At 42.1% G+C, this 17042-nt stretch overlaps 1 pseudogene; it reads left to right on the forward strand.

Annotated features, from left to right (window-relative positions):
• The first annotated feature begins 1201 nt into the window (after positions 1-1201).
• LOC135513499 (protein adenylyltransferase FICD-like) lies at positions 1202-16756 on the forward strand (annotated as a pseudogene).
• Positions 16757-17042: the final 286 nt, after the last annotated feature.

Raw genomic sequence — 17042 nt, forward strand, 5'->3', positions numbered from 1 at the left:
AAGCTGCTTGCCTATTGTCCTGTAGCCCATCCCAGCCTTGTGCAGGTCTACAATTTTATCCCTGATGTCCTTACACAGCTCTCTGGTCTTGGCCATTGTGGAGAGGTTGGAGTCTGTTTGATTGAGTGTGTGGACAGGTGTCTTTTATACAGGTAACGAGTTCAAACAGGTGCAGTTAATATAGGTAATGAGTGGAGAACAGGAGGGCTTCTTAAAGAAAAACTAACAGGTCTGTGAGAGCCAGAATTCTTACTGGTTGGTAGGTGATCAAATACTTATGTCATGCAATAAAATGCAAATTAATTACTTAAAAATCATAACAATGTGATTTTCTGTATTTTTGTTTCAGTATCCCTCTCTCACAGTTGAAAAATTACAGACTTCTACATGCTTTGTAAGTAGGAAAATCTGCAAAATTGGCAGTGTATCAAATACTTGTTCTCCCCACTGTATATCCCAAAAATATTTGGCACGTTTGATCCAGAAAAAAAAACAGCTTCCAAAATGTGCAACGTCACTAACGTCACTTTGCCAAAATATTTCAAACTACTTTTGTAATACAACTTTAGGTATTTTTAAACGTTAATAATCGATCAAATTGAAGACGGGTCTATCTGTGTTCAATACAGGAACACAACAAACTAAGCTACCTTTCAAGTCTTGCGCAACTCTCAACAGTGTTACGCAGTTCCTAGATGGCCGTACTTCTTAATTGCACAAATGAATAACCTCAACCAAATTCCAAACACTGGTGACATCCATTGGAAGCGGTAGGAACTGAAAACAAGTTCCTAAGAAATATTGTTTGCCAAGGAGAACTCACTGAACAGAGACCTCAAAAATGTTTTATTCTGAACGGTTAGTCCTCAGGGTTTTGCGCAAGACTACTCACAGACATGATTCAAACAGTTTTATAAACTTCAGAGTGTTTTCTATCCAAATCTACTAATAATATGCATATCTTATATTCTTGGCATGAGTAGCAGGAAGTTGAAATTGGGCACGCTATTTATCTAAAAGTGAAAATGCTGCCCCCTATACCTTAAGAAGTTAATGGAAAAAAAGCTTCTGCCAATTCGTGGTGAGTAACTGCTGTTCTGATGTCCAGAAGTTATTTTCAGTCATAAGAGACAGTAAGCAGCAACATTTACAAACAATGCAAAAAACAAATATAAAAACACAATCGTTAGGAGCAAGTAAAATGTCAGTCATCTACTCCGGGGCCGTCAACAACAACTTCTCCGGTGCGAGCCATTACTACGAACCAGTCCTTCCCAAATAAGGTGCCACCAACCTCCTGTGGTATGCATGTATTAAGTGTGTGTGTGTGTGCGCTCATAGCAGGGGACAAATAAATAATGTGGTGTAAGCTCTTTGGAAATGTCTTGCCACTCCATCATCTTATGAGGGAGGATGACAGCGGTACTAAGCACTCTTGGCTGGGGCACTGTGGAGAAAAAGGGAGGGAAGCCAGAGCATCGCTAAAGCCTTGTATACATTTGCAGTTTGAAGTGACTCAAATCCATTTTTTTTAAATCGAAATCTGTTATTTTTCCCAGAAAGACATTTTCCATAAACGGCCACATAGAGAAGTCAGATTTAAACCATTCCTAACAAGACACTTTTGTCATTGCCTTTGTGCACAAAGCATCCATTGTACTAATCAAATAATTGTCCCTGGAGACTATTATATTTTTTTTATCTGACTTCTTTTGCCCCCTCCTCCCTGAGGCCTCCTTGCTAGCCTGGAGGCTCCCGCCTGACAAACACCTACCCTCACCGTCACCGTCGTTAACACTGTCTACCGGTTGCCCCCGCCTCCCACTAGCACAGCAAGTTGGGGTGGTGCCATGTGCTATCTAGCTAACAAGCTATTTTGCTAACGACACAGTGTGGTAGCTTACGAGTTAGCAAGCAACACAGTTTTGCCCCCACCTGCTGTATTCCCGGAGAAACACATGGCCGACAGCTGGGGGTGAAGGACACTGTCATGACACTCGCTCCTGGGTGAGGATCAAAGAATAGACTGACGAGTTTCAGAAGAAAGTTATTTGTTTCTGGCCATTTTTAGCCTGTAATTGAACGCACAAATGCTGATGTCCAGATACTCAACTAGTCTAAAGGCCAATTTTAGTTCTTCTTTAATCAGAACAACAGTTTTCAGCTGTGCTAACATAATTGCAAAAGTGTTTTCTACTGATCAATTAGCCTTTTAAAATGATAAACTTGGATTAGCTAACACAACGTTCCATTGGAACACAGGAGTGATGGTTGCTGATAATGGGCCTCTGTACGCCAATGTAGATATTACATTTAAAAAAGTCTTCCATTTCCAGCTACAATAATCACTTACAACATTAACAATGTATTTCTGATCAATTTGATGTTATTTTAATGGACAGAAAAGGTGCTTTTCTTTCAAAAACAACAACATTTCTAAGTGACACCACTCTCTCTCTCTTGCTCTTTCTTTCCCCACCCTTTTCATTGTGTAACAAGTCATCATATTGGGTTAGTCCACTAGGGACTTTTCATTGCATTATATTAGTAATCAATTCAACCTATACTGTGTGTGATTATTTAGTTAGTAAATAATTAAGCCAATTTATGTATCGCTGATTCATCATTTAGGTTAGGGTTCGTGCAGATTCACGAAGTCAACAATGTTCAGAATGAGACAGATAATGTAATAAATAATAATTGACTGTTATTGATGTAAGAGATATTTATAGATTGAGTTTAAGTCAGAAACTCGTTAAATAAGTTTTCCCGTGGTACCCCAAGATTTGCTAATGAGTTAATTGTTACATGATTAATTTAATCACGTAATCATTGAACATAGTTCATTGATTTAAAAAAAATAACAGTCATCACATTAATGATAGTCACGTCACGACAACACTGTCTGCTAGCACAGCAGGCTGGAGGCTGGAGTGACACCATGTGTTAGCTAACTAGCTAGCTTGCTAGTTATGGACACCATGTGCTAGCTGGCATGCTAATTGGCTAGTTAGCACACGGTGTCACCCCCGCCTCCTGCCTGTTGTTCCCGAACTAGCTGGCTAAGCTAGCACACAGTGTCCTTCGCTCCCTCCTGTCGAACACTTGCCCTCGCAGTTGTTAACAGAACTGCAGGATGACAATTGCCGACAGGCGAGGACACAGGACACTATCTACCAATGTACGACTAACTAGTTATCATTGTCGCCCCCGCCATTTCTTCTGTGGGGTTTACCGGCGGCTGGCATCCAACGTTATTTTACATTAGCGCTAACCAATGTACTTACCTTGAAAACAAAGGTTGGACATTTTGAAGGCTGTCTCGTGTTCATTTTATACCTCAGTGGTCTGAACAGCCAAAAAGCACATTTTATTTAACCTTTATTTAACTAGGCAAGTCAGTTAAGAGCAAATTCTTATTTAAAATGACGGCCTACCAAAAGGCATCCTGCGGGGACGGGGGCTGAGATAAAATATATATACAGTTGAAGAAGGAAGTTTACATACACCTTAGCGAAATACATTTAAACTCCGTTTTTCACAATTCTTGACATTTAATCCTGGTAACAATTCCCTGTTTCAGGTCAGTTAGGATCACCACTTTATTTTAAGAATGTGAAATTTCAGAATAATAGTAGAGAGAATGATTTATTCCAGCTTTTATTTTCTTTCATCACATTCTCAGTGGGTGAGAAGTTTACATACATTCAATTAGTATTTGGTAGTATTGCCTTTAAATTGTGGGCTTGATGTGCCGCTAGCGACCCACCTCGACAACATCCGGTGAAATTGCAGAGCGTGAAATTCAAAAATACTAAATTCGTAATATCAAACATTCATGAAGATACAAGTGTTTTACATAATTAAAAAGCATAACTTCTTGTTAATCCAGCCAATTTGTCAGATTTCAAAAAGGCTTTACTGCAAAAGCATACCATGAGATTATCTGAGGACAGCGCCCCGCATACAAAAGCATTAAAAACATTTTCCAACCAAGCAGATGCTTTGCGAAAGTCAGAAATAGCGATAAAATAAATCCCTTACCTTTGAAGATCTTTATGGTAGCAATCACAAGGGTCCCTGTTACATAACAAATATTCCTTTTGTTCGATAAAGTCCTTTATGTCCCAAAAAAGTAAGTTTATTTGGCGCGCTTCATTCAATAATCCACCTGTTTCGAAAGAATATGAAAACCATCAAACAATTTCTAAAGACTGTTGACATCTAGTGGAAGCCATAGGAACTGCAATTTGGGTCCTAATAATTAGGCTTTCCCATAGAAAAGCATTGGAAAGTACAATTACCTATAAAAAAAATCCTGGATAGATTGTCCTCGGGGTTTCGCCAGCCAAATCAGTTCTGTTATACTCACAGACATTATTTTAAAAGTTTTAGAAACTTTAGAGTGTTTTCGATCCAATATTACCATTCATATGCATATCCTAGCTTCTGGGCCTGAGTAACAGGCAGTTTACCTTGGTCATCAAAACTTCCGAATACTGCCCCCTATCCCTAAAAAGTTAACTTGGGTCAAACATTTCAGGTAGCCTTCCACAAGCTTCCCACAATAAGTTGGGTGATTTTTAAATGTTTTATTATTTTTCACTCCATTTTCGTGGTTTCCAATTGTTAGTAATTACTATCTTGTCTCATCGCTACAACTCCCGTACGGGCTCGGGAGAGACGAATGTCGAAAGCCATGCGTCCTCCGAAACACAACCCAATCAAGCCGCACTGCTTCTTAACACAGCGCGCATCCAACCCGGAAGCCAGCCGCACCAATGTGTCGGAGGAAACACCGTGCACCTGGCGACCTTAGTTAGCGTGCACTGCGCCCGGCCCGCCACAGGAGTCGCTGGTGCGCAATGAGACAAAGATATCCCTACCGGCCAAACCCTCCCTAACCCAGACGACGCTAGGCCAATTGTGCGTCGCCCCATGGACCTCCCAGTCGCGGCCGGCTGCGACAGAGCCTGGGCATGAACCCAGAGTCTCTGGTGGCACAGCTAGCGCTGCGATGCAGTGCCCTAGACCACTGCGCCAGAAGTTGGGTGAATTTTTGCCCATTCCTCCTGACAGAGCTGCTGTAACTGAGTCAGGTTTGGAGGCCTCCAAACCTGACTCAAATTTTGCTTTATCAGTTCTGCCCACACATTTTCTATAGGATTGAGGTCAGGGCTTTGTGATGGCCACTCCAATACCTTGACTTTGTTGTCCTTAAGCCATTTTGCCACAACTTTGCCCATTTGGAAGACCCATTTGCGACCAAGCTTTAACTTCCTGACTGATGTCTTGAGATATTGCTTCAATATATCCACATAATCTTCCTACCTCATGATGCCATCTATTTTGTGAAATGCACCAGGCCCTTCTGCAGCAAAACACACCCACAATACGATGCTTCCACCCCCGTACTTCCTGGTTGGGATGGTATTCTTCGGCTTGCAAGCCTCCCCCTTTTTCCTCCAAACATAATGATGGTCATTTTGGCCAAACAGTTCTATTTTTGTTTCATCAGACCAAAGGACATTTATCTAAAAAGTACAATCTTTGTCCCCATGTGCAGTTGCAAACCGTAGTCGGACTTCTTTATGGCGGTTTTGGCGCAGTGGCTTCTTCCTTGCTGAGCGGCCTTTCAGGTTATGGCGATATAGGACACTTTTTACTGTGGATATACTGTAGATACTTTGTACCTGTTTCCTCCAGCATCTTCACAAGGTCCTTTGCTGTTGTTCTGGGATTGATTTGCACTTTTCGCACCAAAGTATGTTCATCTCTAGGAGACAGAACGCGTCACCTTCCTGAGCGGTATGACGGCTGCGTGTTCCCATGGTGTTTATACTTGCGTAATATTGTTTGTACAGATGAACGTGGTACCTTCAGGCATTTGGAAATTGCTCCCAAGGAAGAATTGACTGATTGGCTGATTTCTTTTGATTTTCCCATGACTTCTGGCGCCGACAGAGATGGCCGCCTCTCTTCGCGTTCCTAGGTAACTATGCCGTATTTTGTTTTTTTTACGTGTTATTTCTTACATTGGTACCCCAGGTAATCTTAGGTTTCATTACATACAGTCGGGAAGAACTACTGAATATAAGAGCAACGTCAACTCAACATCAGTACGACCAGGAATATGACTTTCGCGAAGCGGATCCTGTGCTTTGCCTTCCACCCAAGACAACGGAATGGATCCCAGCCTGCGACCCAAAACAACGACGTCGTAAAAGAGGCAAACGAAGCGGTCTTCTGGAATCCGAGCAAGGGTAGCATTCCAGATAGACATCAGAGACTGTAACGTTATTTGCTTCACGGAAACATGGCTCACTCGAGAGATGCTAACGTAGTCGGTGCAGCCAGCTGGTTTCTTCACACATTGCGCCGACAGAAACAAACATCTTTCTGGTAAGAAGAGGGGCGGGGGCGTATGCCTTATGATTTACGAGACGTGGTGTGATCACAACAACATACAGAAATACAGAAGTCCTTCTGTTCACCTGACTGTTCACCTGACCAAGGGAATTCTCTACGATTATAATCACAGCCGTATGTATTCCCCCCCAAGCAGACACATCGATGGCCCTGAACGAACTTTATTTGACTCTTTGCAAACTGGAAACCACATATCCTGAGGCTGCATTCATTGTAGCTGGGGATTTTAACAAGGCTCATCTGAAAACAAGACTCCCTAAATTGTATCAGCATATCGATTGCGCAACCAGGGCTGGTAAAACCTTGGATCATTGCTATTTTAACTTCTGCAACGCATATGTTGCCCTCCCCCGTCCTCCTTTCGGAAAAGCTGACCACGACTCCATTTTGTTGCTCCCTGCCTACAGACAGAAACTAAAACAAGAAGCTCCCGCGCTCAGGTCTATTCAACGCTGGTCTGACCAATCTGATTCCACGCTCCAAGACTGCTTCGATCACGTGGATTGGTATATGTTCCGCATTGCTTCCAACAACAAAATTGACGAATATGCTGATTCGGTGAGCAAGTTCATTAGAAAGAGCATTGACGATGTTGTTCCCATAGCAACGATTAAAACATTCCCAAACCAGAAACCGTGAATTTATGGCAGTATTCGCGTGAAACTGAAAGCGCGAACCACTGCTTTTAATGAGGGCAAGGTGACCGGAAACATGACCGAATACAAACAGTGTAGCTATTCCCTCCGCAAGGCAATCAAACAGGCTAAACTCCAGTATAGAGACAAAGTAGAGTCACAATTCAATGGCTCAGACACAAGAGGTATGTGGCAGGGTCTACAGTCAATCACGGGTTACAAAAAGAAAACCAGCCCCGCCACTGACCAGGATGTCTTGCTCCCAGGCAGACTAACTTTTTTGCCCGCTTTGAGGACAATACAGTGCCACTGACACGGCCCGCTACCAAAACATGCGGACTCTCCTTCACTGCAGCCAACGTGAGTAAAACACCCTAGACCCACTCCAATTTGCTTACCGCCCAAATAGGTCCACAGACGACGCAATCTCAACCACACTGCACACTGCCCTAGCCCATCTGAACAAGAGGAATACCTATGTGAGAATGCTGTTCATCGACTACAGCTCAGCATTTAACACCATAGTACCCTCCAAACTCGTCATCAAGCTCGAGACCCTGGGTCTCGACCCCACCCTATGCAACTGGGTACTGGACTTCCTGACGTGCCACAACCAGGTAGTGAGGATAGGTAACAACATCTCCACCCCGCTGATCCTCAACACTGGGGCTCCACAAGGGTGCATTCTGAGCCCTCTCCTGTACTCCCTGTTCACCCACGACTGCGTGGCCATGCACGCCTCCAACTCAATTGCAGATGACACAACAGTGGTAGGCTTGATTACCAACAACGACGAGACGGCCTACAGGGAGGAGGTGAGGGCCCTCGGAGTGTGGTGTCAGGATAATAACCTCACACTCAACGTCTACAAAACAAAGGAGATGATTGTGGACTTCAGGAAACAGCAGAGGGAGCACACCCCTATCCAGATCGATGGGACAGTAGTGGAGAGGATAGTAAGTTTTAAGTTCCTCGGCGTACACATCACGGACAAACTGAATTGGTCCATCCACACAGACAGCGTCGTGAAGAAGGCACAGCAGCGCCTCTTCAACCTCAGGAGGCTGAAGAAATTTGGCTTGTCACCAAAAGCACTCACAAACTTCTACAGATGCACAATCGAGAGCATCCTGTTGGGCTGTATCACCGCCTGGTACGGCAACTGCTCTGCCCACAACCGTAAGGCTCTCCAGAGGGTAGTGAGGTCTGCACAACGCATCACCGGGGGCAAACTACCTGCCCTCCAGGACACCTACACCACCCGATGTCACAGGAAGGCCATAAAGATCATCAAGGACAACAACCACCCGAGCCACTGCCTGTTCACCCCGCTATCATCCAGAAGGCGAGGTCAGTACAGGTGCATCACAGCAGGGACGGAGAGACTGAAAAACAGCTTCTATCTCAAGGACATCAGACTGTTAAACAGCCACCACTAACATTGAGTGGCTGCTGCCAACACACTGACTCAACTCCAGCCACCTTAATAATGGGAATTGATGGAAATTGATGTAAAATATATCACTAACCCCTTTAAACAATGATACTTAATATATAATATAATATAATGTTTACATACCCTACATTACTCATCTCATATGTATATGTATATACTGTACTCTATATCATCTACTGCATCTTTATGTAATACATGTATCACTAGCCACTTTAAACTATGCCACTTTGTTTACATACCCTACATTACTCATCTCATATGTATATACTGTACTCAATACCATCTACTGCATCTTGCCTATGCCGTTCTGTACCATCACTCATTCATATATCTTTATGTACATATTCTTTATACCTTTACACTTGTGTGTGTATAAGGTAGAAGTTTTGGAATTGTTAGGTTAGATTACTCGTTGATTAGTACTGCATTGTCGGAACTAGAAGCACAAGCATTTCACTACACTCACATTAACATCTGCTAATCATATGTATGTGACAAATAAATTTGATTTGATTTGGATTTGATTTCTAGCAAAGAGGCACCGAGTTTGAAAGAAGGCCTTGAAATACATCCACAGGTACAAGTTTCTGATAGGCTAATTGACATTTGAGTCAATTGGCTCAAATGATGTCAATTAGCCTATCAGAAACTTCTAAAGCCATGACATCATTTTCGGGAATTTTCCGAGCTGTTTAAAGGCACAGTCAATTTAGTGTATGTAAACTTCTGACCCACTAGTATTGTGATACAGTGAATTATAAGTGAAATCTGTCTGTAAACAACTGTTGGAAAATGTATTGTGTCATGCACAATGTAGATATCCTAACCGACTTGCCAAAACTATAGTTTGTTATTAACAAGAAATGTGGAGTGGTTGAAGAACGAGTTTTAATGACTCCAACCTAAGTGTATGTAAACTTCTGACTTCAACTGTATATAAATATAGGACAAAACACACATCATGACAAGAGAGACAACACAACACTGCATAAAGAGAGACCTAAGAAAACAACATAGCAAGGCAGCAACAAATGACAACACAGCATGGTACTGTAGCAACACAACATGACAACAACATGGTAGCAACACAACATAGTAGCAGCACAAAACATGGTACAAACGTTATTGGGCACAGACAACAGCACAAAGGGCAAGAAGGTAGAGACAACAATACATCACCAAAGCAGCCACAACTATCAGTAAGAGTGTCCATGATTGAGTCTTTGAATGGAGAGATAAAACTGTCCAGTTTGAGTGTTTGTTGCAGCTCGTTCCAGTCGCTGGCTGCAGCGTACTGAAAAGACAAGCGACCCAGGGATGTGTGTGCTTTGGGGAGCTTGAACAGAATGTGACTGGCAGAATTGGTGTTGTAAGTGGAGGATGAAGGCTGCAGTAGGTATACCACTGAAAATATTCGACAGAGGAGATCAAGTTGATTCTATACCATTTTACAGAGGCCAGTTCATGAAGGAAGGCTTGCTCATTAAAGTTTTTTATCAAGCGTCTATGACAAATCAGGACAGGTTGTTTTACTGAGCAGCCATTACAAACACAGGCTGTAAAACAATGATAACTAAGATCATTACCTATCAGGATTATTTGTGAGGATAACGTTGAGGAGAGTAGCATTTCCTGTGTGTTTGGAGTCATACCTTGTGGGATTGGCAATAATCTGAGAAAGATGGAGGACAATAGCACCCAGAAACAGTCAACAAAGAGCTATTTGAAAGTTTAATGCTTAGAACCAGCAAATCAAATTGTTTGGGGACAGACTTGGTGGAGACAACCGAGCACTGAAGGTGATCCTTGGTAAAGATTGCCGCTCCCCCACCTTTGGAAGATCTGTCTTGCCGAAAAAGGTTATAACCAGAAAGGTTAATATCAGTATTCAAAACACTCTTCCTTAACCACATCTCAGTAATGACCAACACATCTGGATTGGAGCTATGAACCCACACTTTTAATTGATCTATTTCAGGTAATAAGCTTCTAATGTTAACATGCAGAAAACCCAGGCTTTTACGAGAGCATAAATCAGGTAAGCAGATATCAGTGCACATTTCAGAATTGGGGTTATCAACAATAAATGGGCCAGGGTGTACATGCACATTTCCAGATATCATCAGCAGTAATACAATCAGGGTACGGCAGAGGACAGGGAGATCTCTGCAGTGCTGATTTATGACATCTGAATGTGCATTAGATGGCAACAAGATCATATTGTACAGCAATTTCATCAGGTAACATGAATACAAAGCCGGCAAGAGGTGGTTAGAACAGGATGGGAGGCCAAAAGTCTGTGTAACCAATAGAGTCAAAGTCCCAAGTGTGGGAACAAATACTCTGTCCCACGGTTGGGTAAACAAGAAAGTTTATAGTCAACAAAGCAAGCAGGTGTCATGAGGCAAATAACAAAATAGCAAAATGTACACGAAAATAAATAAATATATATAACGACTTGGGTCTATTCATTGTTCAGAGTCACTCGCCCCAACAGTGCATGTGTGCTGGAGGCGAGTGAAAGCTTGGGAGAGGGAGTGTGGTGGGGGTACCTGTACCAGACAGGGTAGACAGGTCAGGGCAGATGGTGAACAGATCGCCAGGTGGAATCCAAGCAGCAATGCAGCAGGCAACGAGAGAAGCTTTTAATTCTGGAGGCAGATTTGTAGAAAATGCCAGTGGATGGTCTTTGAACAGCGGGAGGGGGCTTCAATGGGGCCTTCAAAAGCCACTTGTTGGGCCCAAAGGCCTCGACACCTCACACCTCAGTGCTAATTGAAGTTGTATCTGGTCTGTCCTAGCAAGCCTGGCAGCCTTAAGTCAGCATTCAGTCTCATAAAGTAAAATACATAATTGTAATGAACTTTATTTTTCTTCTTGGCTTTGAAAATAGCCTCAGACCAAACACTACTCTCTCAGTTCCAGGTTGGATGGTGTCCTCAGGTCTCTGCTGTTTGTTTGCTAGAGCACCCTCCGTATAGCTTGGAAAAATGAATCCTTGGTAGCAGTAATCTCTCCAGGTAATTTTGGCCTAAAATTAACCTAAAATTAGGTTGTTTTGATCTGGAGCGAAGACCATGCTGTGAAGGGTAGCATCCTGCCTATGTTCCTCCCGAAAAATCCAAGTTTATATAACTCCAAATCTATCCTTATGTACAAAACATGTTGAAAAATGTGAGTTCACTATCACTTAATCCGGCATAGCCAAAGACACGACACTAGTAAACTAACTAATGATTTTATGGATATTTTAAACACATTTTTTTGGGTGATGACATTGGTGTCTTTCAATACCAATATGCATTTCAATATGCTAAAGTCACTGTTCATTAGCATTTTAGTAAGCACAAAAGCTAAGGTAACGTTAGCAACAATATGACTTGACATCAAAGTAAACTTCACTTTTGCAAATGGCTAAAAAAAGATTGCAGTCACGCATAACACCTTTTTTGAGTGATAAATTAGTGTACCGTCTTAAAGCTTGATAAGGTAAGAAAATGCATGTATTATTGTCATAAATGTAGCCAATACATTCCTTTGTGTAACAATTAGCTAGCTCTTTCATTGCTTTAAACTTGTAGCTAACTCATCTCTATCATGTGGTGTTTCTTCTCTATTTCTTTCTAGAAGCAATAGCTTACCAGGCAAAAAGACAGATTGAGGTCTTCAATCAAACGGAGGACAGAGAAATATGCATGCGCCAGGTCAACACTTCTTGCATGTATGGCCTTAAATATAATTCATTTTGGAAAAATAATGAATTGCCATATTAGGCATAACTTCATTTTAATCTTGCTTTTCTTTCACACCGGAGTCAGAAAGAAGTGACAACTAGTAGACAACTGGCTCTTGATGATGACATCCCCAATCTAGATTGAAGATCATAATTAGTTGATTAGTTTAAAACAATTGTGTTGAGGCTTGGCTAGAACAAAACTTCCTATGCTGAAGCTCTCTAGGAACAATTGGCCACACATTTAGGTAGATTTAGTAGGTCCTAGTTAATGCTAGCTACATTACGCAATTTGTTTATATAGCATTTATACAAGGCAGAATGTTTCCTTTCAGAAAAAAAATATATAATGCAAGTTTCAGTGAGAAGCATAGCACCATCAAGGCAACTTTGTAAATGCTAAATGCGAAACCTGCCCATTAGCTGCTGAGTCATTTTTAAGGTGCCAAAATAGAAAATGTAGGCCTATCTTAATGTTGTCTTTGTTTTATGTTTTCTGATTGTTTCAGTGCTTGCATTCAACAAACTTTGGATGAAGGACTTCTAGAGAGCCGCCATCTCCAAAGTTCACTCAAAAAGGCAATAGTTCTGAATTGAGTTTTTTTTTCACCTTTATTTACCAGGTAGGCAAGTTGAGAACAAGTTCTCATTTACAATTGCGACCTGGCCAAGATAAAGCAAAGCAGTCCGACACATACAACGACTCAGAGTTACACATGGAGTAAAACAAACATACAGTATAAATAAGTCTATATACGATGTAAGCAAATGAGGTGAGATAAGGGAGGTAAAGGCAAAAAAAAAAGGCCATGGTGGCAAAGTAAATACAATATAGCAAGTAAAAGACTGGAATGGTAGATTTGCAGTGGAAGAATATGCAAAGTAGAAATAAAAATAATGGAAAATAAATAAATAAAATAAATTCAAATAAATAAATAAATAAAGTAAATACAGTAGGGAAAGAGGTAGTTGTTTGGGCTAAATTATAGGTGGGCTATGTACATAATTAAATAATGAAACATGTTCAATTTGGTTTAAATAATGCAAAAAGAAAGTGTTTGAGAAGAAAGTAAAAGTGCAATATGTGCCGTTTAAGTTCCTTGCTCAGAACATGAGAACATATGAAAGCTGGTGATTCCTTTTAACATGATTCTTCAATATTCCCAGTTAGGAAGTTTTAGGTTGTAGTTATTATACGAATTATAGGACTATTTCTCTCTATACCATTTGTATTTAATTAACCTTTGACTATTGGATGTTCTTATAGGCACTTTAGTATTGCCAGTGTAACACTATAGCTTCCGTCCCTCTCGTCGCTCCTCCCTGGGCTCGAACCAGGAACACAACGACAAGAGCCACCCTCAAACAGTGTTACCCATGCAGAGCAAGGGGAACAACCACTCCAAGTCTCAGAGCGAGTGACTTTTGAAACGCTATTAGCGCGCACCCTGCTAACTAGCTAGCCATTTCACATTGGTTACACGAGCCTGATCTCGGGAGTTGATAGGCTTGAAGTCATAAACAGCTCAATGCTTGACCCACAACGAAAGAGCTGCTGGCAAAACGCACGAAAGTGCCGTTTGAATGAATGCTTACAAACCTGCTTCTGCCTACCATCGCTCAATCAGACAGCTATATCAAATCATAGACTTAGTTATAACATAATAACACACAGAAATACGAGCCTTACGTCATTAATATGGTAGAATCCTATCATCTCGAAAACAAGATGTTTATTCTTTCAGTGAAATACGGAACCGTTCCATATTTTATCTAACGGGTGGCATCCATTAGTCTAAATATTCCTGTTACATTGCACAACCTTCAATGTTATGTCATAATTACGTAAAAGTCTTGCAAATTAGGCGGCCCAAACTGTTGCATATACACTGACTCTGCGTGCAATGAACGCAAGAGAAGTGACACAATTTCACCTGGTTAATATTGCCTGCAAACCTGGATTTCTTTTAGTTAAATATGCAAGTTTAAAAATATATACTTCTGTGTATTGATTTTAAGAAAGGCATTGATGTTCATGGTTAGGTACACATTGGAGCAACGATACGCCCGCATCAATTATATGCAACGCAGGACACGCTAGATAACTACACATGGTTGATGATATTACTAGTTTAACTAGTGATTATGGTTGATTGATTGTTTTTTATAAGATAAGTTTAATGCTAGCTAGCAATGAGAGGCAGGTGGTTAGAGTGTTGGACTAGTTAACTGTAAGGTTGCAAGATTGAATCCCCCGAGCTGACAAGGTGAAAATCTGTCGTTCTGCCCCTGAACGAGGCAGTTAACCCACCTAGGCCGTCAATGAAAATAAGAATGTGTTCTTAACTGACTTGCCTAGTTAAATAAAGGTGTAAAAAAGAAACCGGCAAAATCGGTGTCAAAAAATACAGATTTTCGATTGTTATGAACACTTGAAATCGGCCCTAATTATTCGGCCATTCCGATTAATCGGTCGACCTCTAATGGATAGTTTCAAAGTAACAATACCATGTGATCAATGACGTCCGAAGCTTCGTTTTGGTAATGTGCTTTTTCGAACCTTGTTGTAAAATGCGAGATCCCACTGATTTCGCAGTGGTGCCGGTGCGTTCTTCAATGCAAAGTTTCTTTCAAACACTGACCTCTACAGGACACTTATTTCCAAATTTTGTTTGATTTTTATCTCTCAATTTTTATTTGATTTTTTTATAGCACCTGAACGGGTAGCTCAGCAGGTAGGGATGGGGATTTGGGATCAGACACCAGCATAGGCACGAGATCAAATCCTGGCGCAAGAACTGGCAAATCTGGTGCAGTCCATGAGGAGGAGATTGTGGTGGTTAATTTCTGTATTATCAAACGAGGAGAGTTAAACTTAACACACGAGTCAGAGTTATACTTAAACTATATCTTTAATAACAAGAGCTTTGCAATAGCAATGACTTTCAATGATGCAGCATTTCTAATGAACCATTGAAAGTGACCACACAATGGCTACTGTGATCTTTTATAGCAAAGATGCACCCCTCTCAACCTTGATGACGAACAACCGATGCATAGAATGGTCACAAGGTTAAGATTTGTTTGAAATGTATCTATAATACATAGCACACAGCAACTGCTGTGTCAACAGTTTTCATTGTATAGACAAGTGTCTAGTCCTCCTTTTGTTCAGGGACACATTCAATTTCTGTTAGTCACATATCTGGAACTTTGTGGTTACCATTTTTATGTCTCTGCGTGCAGTTTGAAGGAAGTTGCCAACTAGCGTTAGTGCAATTCCTAACTAACTTTAACTTACTTCATAGTGCATGCAGGCATACAAATGGTATGCATGAATTCATCTGTCTGGGGAAGTAGATAAAGGCCCAAAATTAATTGCCAAAATCCCAAAGTATCCCTTTAATACACTTCTTTAACAGCACAGCCTGGTTATGTAATATATGTGTGTGTGTGTGGATTGCAGAGACCCAGCTGGAGGCCAAGGCAGCACTGCAACAGGCTGTCACATGAAGCAGGGGAAGAAGGAAAAGGCCCACAAGCTGCTGGTGCATGCGCTCAACATGAACCCGGACTTTGTGGAAGCTCTGACAGAGCTGGGGACCATTCTGGAGGAGGAGAAGGATGTTGTCCAAGCAGACCACCTATATACCAAGGCCCTGGCCATCCCACCATGCAACGAGAGGGCCCTGGTTAGCAGTGACCGCACACTCCCCCTGGTGGAGGAGATTTACCAACGCCACTTTGGGGTTATTTACAGTAAAGTAAGCAGTATGATGTCCATCCCCAAGGGTAACTCTGCCCTTAGACGTGTCATGGAGGAAACCTACTATTACCAAATCTACCACACCGTGGCTATAGAGGGCAACACACTCCCTCTGTCTGAGATCCGCCACATCATTGAGACTCGTTATGCCGTACCCGGCAAGAGCCTCCAAGAGCAGAATGAGGTCATTGGTGTAGACGCAGCCATGAAGTACATTAACACCACGCTGCTGTCCCTCACTGTCAATGACATCCTGGAGATCCACCGGCGTGTGCTGGGCTACGCAGACCCTGTAGAGGGTGGGCGGCTGCGTACCAGCCAGGTTTTTATAGGCCACCACATCTCACCTCACCCACAGGAGCTGGTGCAGTGGCTCAACCCAGAGGAGGCCCTGCAGCTGCACCCTGTGGAATCCGCAGCGCTCACCCATTACAAGCTGGTGTATGTGCACCCCTTTGTGGACGGAAACGGGTGCACGTCACGGCTGCTAATGAACCTGGTGCTCATGCAGGCACGCTACCCACACATCACTGTACTACACTGCTCTGGACACAGCCAACAAGGGTGACGTCCGCTTCATAGCCAAATGCACAGAGATCACCCTGGATATCCTGCTAATCGCCACCACTGAGCACAGTGTGGGGCTGCCTGGCTCCAGCCACCACCAGGCCTGTCCCGACTGCAAACAAACCACCCCTGTCCACAACAGTGAGGGGACGGGAGTGAGTGGCGCATGACTGTTTGGCTTTGTATTTCTCTTTATTTAGATTTGCCAGTTTGGCGTTAATCTTGCTCTAAGTGTAAAGATATGTCAGTTGATTTATGGATATAAAGAGCAGCTCTGTGTCAATGATAGCATGAGCTTGAAAGTTTTTACTGGGAGAATGCATCTTTACAGAAATTAATATTCCCATATCTCATGGTTTGTTTCCTCATACCAGGTAGAGGTGCAGCCGTTTGAACTAATTATTACGTATGTGTTGTGAATAGAGATCATGTTTTTAGCTGCAGATTGTTGTCCGT

The sequence above is a fragment of the Oncorhynchus masou genome, chromosome 1 (assembly GCF_036934945.1).
Source record: "Oncorhynchus masou masou isolate Uvic2021 chromosome 1, UVic_Omas_1.1, whole genome shotgun sequence".
Taxonomy (NCBI): Eukaryota; Metazoa; Chordata; class Actinopteri; order Salmoniformes; family Salmonidae; genus Oncorhynchus; species Oncorhynchus masou.